This window comes from Mus caroli, chromosome 1 (assembly GCF_900094665.2).
Source record: "Mus caroli chromosome 1, CAROLI_EIJ_v1.1, whole genome shotgun sequence".
Taxonomy (NCBI): Eukaryota; Metazoa; Chordata; class Mammalia; order Rodentia; family Muridae; genus Mus; species Mus caroli.
In genome coordinates this window covers 71891556-71898378 of record NC_034570.1, presented here as the reverse complement: position 1 = coordinate 71898378, position 6823 = coordinate 71891556, and positions in this window count along the sequence as shown.

Genomic DNA, 6823 nt, shown 5'->3' with positions numbered 1-6823 from the left:
GGAGGGGAGAGGAGAGGAGAGGAGAGGAGAGGAGAGGAGAGGAGAGGAGAGGAGAAAGGAGAGGAGCTGTTATTGTAGGTAAGTGCTGAGGAACCTGGCTTGTCCTTTCCTGGAAGCTAGGCAGAACAGAGATGAAATGAAATTCAGTTGAAAGATACAAATGGTAGGATATGCAGAACACCTAAAACCCTTGGTCCTAATCACTTAGAATGCTATTGATGATGCATTTGTCACCTCACAGAAAGCAGCTAGTAAAGAACAATTGAATCTTTTGTTGGAGGTGGAGGACTGGCTTGAGAGAGGGACTCCCCTGCATTCCATATGTTAATGAACTTGATCTCCTGACCCACCTCCCTAGCGTTAAGGGGCTTACAGGCGCGCAACATCAGGATCAGCAAGAACCATCATGTTTTAAAAGACGTATTTACTTTTATATGTGTAGGTTTTTTTCCTATTTTGATTTTATGTGTATGGGTGATCTGTCTGTCTGTCTGTCTGTCTGTCTGTCTGTGTACTACATGTATGTCTGGGTGCCCACAGAGGCCAGAAGAGGTATTGGATCCCCTGGAACTTGAGTTACAGACAGTTTTGAACTGTCATATGGTTCCTGGATATTGGGCATGAATGCTATGGAAGAACAGCATCTACTCTAAAATGCCAAGCTGCTCTCCCGCCCAAACACACATCACAGTCCATTGAAGCCATTCTCTGACCGAAAAGGGGGTCAATTCACTGACCTATCATCATCTCATCATTTTATTGTTTTGATTATTATTATTATTATTATTATTATTATTATTATTATTATTATTATTATTATTATTTGAGGCAGCGTCCCATTATGTAGCCTTGCTGGCCTGGAACTCATTTTGTAGACCAGAGTCAATTTGAACTCACAGAGTTCCATCTGTCTCTGCCTCCTATGTGCTGGGTCTAAAGGTGTGCACCACCACAGCCAGCTCCATCTTCATTTCCCTCATTTGATCAACAGCTGAATCCTTTACTCAACCCTTGGGCATTCAGTGTGTGACCATGGGTGGACATAGGCTGTGTGGCCACTAGACTTGGGCAATCACTGGCTTGAAAGAATGAGAAAGTTTAATTCTTTAGATTCTTATTGTTTCCTATCAGTCGTCTTGATCTCTAAAATTAAAAAAACTAACAGGAAGCCACCAATGGTGGTACTTGCCTGTAATTCCTGCACTTGGGAGATGAAAGTTAAATCTCAAACTGTGGGACAACTAGCTGAAGTGCTTAGTTAACATATCAAAGCAGAAACCTGGCCGCCAGATTTTCCCAGCATCCCTTAGTTCCAACCTGATACAGGGTATGGTTGGCATACCTTGCCCTCAACTCTGAATTCTCCTGGCCAGGGGTTAGGCTGCTGTTTCCCAAGAGATTCTTTCCTATGTATATAATGTAGCCATTTTGGTTACTCATCCCTCTTTTACTTTTGGCCATCTTGGCTACTGACCCTACCCACCCACCCACCCACCTCCTGCCTCCCATCTTCTCACAGTGTTCAGGGTCATGTCTATTCCAGACTCTCCCAGGTGTCTCTGCCTCTGGCTATGCTCTCTCTCTCTCTCTCTCTCTCTCTCTCTCTCTCTCTCTCTCTCTCTCTCCCTTTTTGTGTGAATATCAGTTTTATTTCTCCTAATTGATGTAATAGACAGCTTCCTTTAACATCAAAATTTTACACAACAGCCAGGAAGCAAAACCAGCTCTGAAGAAGTAAAACATGTAAGATGACAATGATTTTAGTTAATTTTTAGAAGCATGGGAAACAGACCATTCAGGGGCAGTCATGGCATAGGAACTACAGCAACTAGATTTTACAGTGGGACACAGAGATTGGACCTAATTGACTCCAATTAGACAAGTGGATATTTATAATTGAGGGGCAGTGGTGAGATTTATACTGGAAATTACTGAGCGGAAACTTAAAAAGGGTTTCTAACTTAATGTGACAGGATTCACTATGACAAAATTTTGCCAAACCCTATAGGGATTTTATCCATCTGAGTTTTTAAGACATGATTTTGTTAGGTAGCCCTGGCTAGTCTGGAATTCAGTATATAGCCCAGACTGGCCTTATAGCAATCCTTCTCCCTCAGCACTCTTGAGTGCTGAAATCACAGACATATGCTAACCTTAGCAGTTTAAGAAGTCTGCAAGATAAAATATTCTACTTTACTTAGTTCTGTCCTTGAATTTTTTAGGTTGGTAGAAAATCTTCTGTTGTATCTTGTTGGATATATTATTTAAATTATAGGGAGGAACAAAGAAGCACAGAGTATTAGGAGAGTTTTAGGTATTATTAATAAACTAGTTGGTCCCACCCCAAGAAACATATTTGGTTTTTGATTATATAATGGCTAGTATGCTCTCCCTTTTATCTACAATAAATTTTCTCCTCCATCATACCTAGAAGCAATCATGTTCTCTCTTTTTTATCAGTCAGTGAGGAAGGAAGAAGGGGGAAATCATGTCATGTTTGTCTGCATAGTAACTTTGAAGCCAGCTTGGACTGTATGAAAGCCTGTCTCAAGAAAACCAAACTAAACCAACCCAACAAACAAAATCAACTAATCACATAAAAATCCACTGGGCAACGGGATTTTTTGACGTTAGACTTCCAAGCCGCACACTTAATGGAATTGGGAAGGGAGAGCATAGAAACTGAATGGCTTGCAAAACAGCCAGCTATTTCCTGGTAATTGGTGCACCCGGATCTCTTGATAGTCCTGCAAGTGATTTCTGTTCTTCAGGGCTAGAACAAAGGAGGAAAAGCAGTATGGTGTAAGACACTGGCTTCAGAGTTTTACTGTTTAACCCTTGGAACCATCCAGTTTATAAAACAAAGTGAAGCAAAGCAGCTGAGGCAGAAGCCAGGCTAGACCCTGACTCTGCCTAATCCACACCTTCCTCAGGAGACTGTGTTTTTAGTAAAATGAAACCAGCATAAAGTAAATACGGGCAGTTTCAGCTACTGTGCGTCCAGCAGGAACCACTGTTTCCTGTCCTCATTCTTGTGTATTGATCTTATTTTCTGGGTGGCTGGATATTTGGAGAGATACAGATCAAAGGAGTGTTGCACTTCCAAATTTAACATCCAAGCATCACTGGCTGCTTCCACCTCTACATAGAGAGCTACAAGCTTCACATACCATGTCTGATTTCATCCCTACATGGGCCAATCCAAGATAGGTATTATTCTTTTTATCAATGAAGAAACTGACTCTAAAAGCCAAGCGGATTTTCACACTACCCACTAGGATAGGGAAGAATAGAACCAGGTTTCTACTTTGGGGAAATAACTTTTGTCTTTAGCACCCTGGCAAGTAACTACGGTAGTAAGACTTGTGCTCAAATAAGAAAGAGAGTATTATAGAACAAAGAACACAAGACCAAACTGGTCAGTTTATATTGGGGTTATTCATTCAGTCAACAACTATTTGAGAAAGTGATCATAGAAAAGGAATTGTGGGAGGCAGTGTGCCTGTGTTTGGCATTGCCAGCAACTAATGTTGGCACTGATAGAACATTCACCCTAAACATTTATTCTTACACAATTCACAAAAATCAATCTGCAGTAGATTCTAGATATATACCTAAAATTTTAACTATAAGATTCCTGCCATAAAGTAGACTGGTGAAATATTTCTGAGATGAATACCCGATAAACAATTCAATCTAGAATGTAAAAAAAAAAAAAGTTCAACAATAAACTAATATAGTTCAACAATAAAATAATAAACTTTAAAGATGAGTAAGGTATTTGGAGAGACATTCCACCAGTGAAGAGATGCTCACTATTAACAATTAATGGAATGGAATAAACCACATGTCTACACATAAGCTTTAAAAAATGACAGTGGGACCCTGAGCATGGTAGCACATGCCTTTATCTTAGCACCCAGAACAAAGAAGCAGGTGGGGGCGTGGTGGCGCACGCCTTTAATCCCAGCACTCGGGAGGCAGAGGCAGGCGGATTTCTGAGTTCGAGGCCAGCCTGGTCTACAAAGTGAGTTCCAGGACAGCCAGGGCTATACAGAGAAACCCTGTCTCAAAAAACCAAAAAAAAAAAAAGAAGCAGGTGGAACTCTGGGAGGTCAGTGCCAGTCAGGGCTACATACTGAAAAGAAACCAATGACAACAGGAGTGGCCTAGAGGTCTCCGTGGGTAAAGGCACTTGCCACCAGGACTCAAGACCTACGTTTGATCCCTGCGCCACACCTGATGAGAAGAAATGAAGTGACTTCTGTGAATTGTCTTCTGACAGCTGAACCCACTTCATATTCATAAACAAACAGAAAATATAATGGGATATTTTTAAATTGCAATACAAATGCCAATGAAAATTCACAACAAAATTGCAGAGGGGAACCGGGAAGGGAGATACCATTTGAAATGTAAATAAATAAAATAACCAATTAAAAAAAAAACACATAACAAACAATTGTTAACTAAACAATAAGAAGGTCACAGTTCAAATTGCCCCATAGATTACTGAGGTGTAGATTGGGTAATTAGGAGTTTTGACTTCCTTCCATGCTTGGTCTTTGTGTTTTACCTTAGTTAACTGGTAGGAGCTAGGAGATGCAAACATAACTTAATACCCAGGTCTCAGCTAACATCAGATGGAATAGCATGCATGCGCGTACTCTGGAGAGAGAGGAGGAGGTGGAGGAGTCAGGAGAATCCCTGGTAGTCAGTGGGCTTGAGAGACTGCCATTCACAGAGGGCAAGGGGATGGGGGTAAGAAAACCAAAGAGACCCTGTCTCAAATAAGATAGAAGAAGGTGTTAGGCTCCAAAGACCAGACCCACAAATGGCAATGCCACTGACAATATCCTAAATGACATTCTGGGCTCAGCTCAGGCGGGACTCTGACAGGGTAAACAGAAGGACTGCTTACAGACAGACAGACGGACAGACAGACAGACGGATGGACAGAGCTTACAATCACCATTTTTTTCAGGAACCTGTGAAATGAGTTTCTGTCTGCCAAGAAGAGCCATCAAAAGTCCCTTATCTCCCCCTCTCTCCAGCAAATGGGGCATCTAGTTTCCTATGGGCATACACCAGTGACATGACAGCCCTCACACTAGCCTGCTGGCTCCTCTGGCTCACAAGCCTCCCCATTGCAGCTGTAAACGGCAGGCTTTTCTGGCTTGTGCAGCTCCTTCCTGGAAGTTGCCCTCACTTTCTTTAAAACCAGAAAGGATTTCCTCACCTTTTTGCTATTCTCTCTCCACCCGAGGGATAGCCACATGGCAAAACCCACCACAGTGACACACCACCTCTGAGTCCACACTTTCGAATCCTTCCTAAATAGTCCCACCGAACCGGCCAAGCATGAGCCCATGGGGGCCATTCCTGTTCAAACACCACAGATACTCTGCTAGAATGACAGGCAACTGAAACAATGCTTACTGTGAGTTTTTCAAAATACCAGATTTTAATCTTGGCATTTATAAAAAATCCCAGGATTTCTTTCAATTGTTCTCAGTGGATACTTAAATGGATGAAGTAGCAACCTTTCAAACAAGATTGATTTTTATGTTGTGTTTATGAGTGCTGTGCATAGCATATCTCTGCAGGAAGATCGTGTCATAACCCCTGGAGCCATGACGGTTGGTTGTGGGCATCCCAGCATGAGTGCTGGGATTACAGATAATCTACTTATTTCTTGACTCTCAACTGTAACTTTGCAGCTTGGAACACTGTAAGCTTAACTGCTCTGAACATCTTCCTCTTGAAAAAGCAGGAGGAGTAAAGGGTGTCTTAAAAACAACCAGGGATTCAGCCCCTTTAAAAGGCTCTACCCATTTGTCTTCTATCTTTTCAGTCATCACCTCCCACTGAGAACAAGTTTTGGGTTTATTCTAGAGTCAGGGCTAATACTGAAATCACAGTCTTGCCTCAGCCTCCTGAGTAGCTGAGGTTAAAGGAATGTGCGCTGGTTATTTTTATTTATAGTACTTAGGATGGACTGAAGGGTGCACATACTTGTTGGGAAAGTGCTGTACCACCGAGATACATTCTAGAAATCAGAAAAGGCATGTGGATAGGTGTCCGCCCAGCCCGGGAGGGCTTTGCCTCAGCATCGGTGGGAGACATCTTGGATCCGGGACTCCTCCGAAAGTAGTCTGCACAGGTGAGAGTGTGGGCTACAGAAGCTAACAGCTTCTGGGACAGGCGGGAACCACAGAGCTTCTGAGGCAGCCCCCTTTTCGGGCTCCAGACATCCGGGCACCTTCCCGACCAGAGGATGGGTGTCCACCCGGCCTGGGAGGGCTTTGCAGGAGCACCTGGGGGAGCCATCTTGGTTCCCGGATCCCTCTGACACTAGTCTGTGCAGGTGAGAGTGTGGACTGCAGAAGCTAACAGCTTCTGGGACAGGTCCTGTTTTGGGCTTCATCTTCAGCCGGGAGGGAGGCACCTTCCCTGTAAAAGGAGAGCTTGCCTGCAGAGAGTGCTCTGACCACTGAAACTCAGAGGAGAGAGCTAGTCTCCCAGGTCTGCTGATAGAGGCTAACAGAATCACGAGAGGAACAATCTCTAACCAGAGACAACTATAACAACTAACTCCAGAGATTACCAGATGGTGAAAGGTAAACAGAAGAATCTTACTAACAGAAACGAAGACCACTCAACATCATCAGAACCCAGCACTCCCACTTCGCCCAGTCCAGGGCACCCCAACACACCCGAAAAGCTAGACCCGGATTTAAAAGCATATCTCATGATGATGGTAGAGGACATCAAGAAGAACTTTAATAATTCACTTAAAGAAATACAGGAGAACACTGCTAAA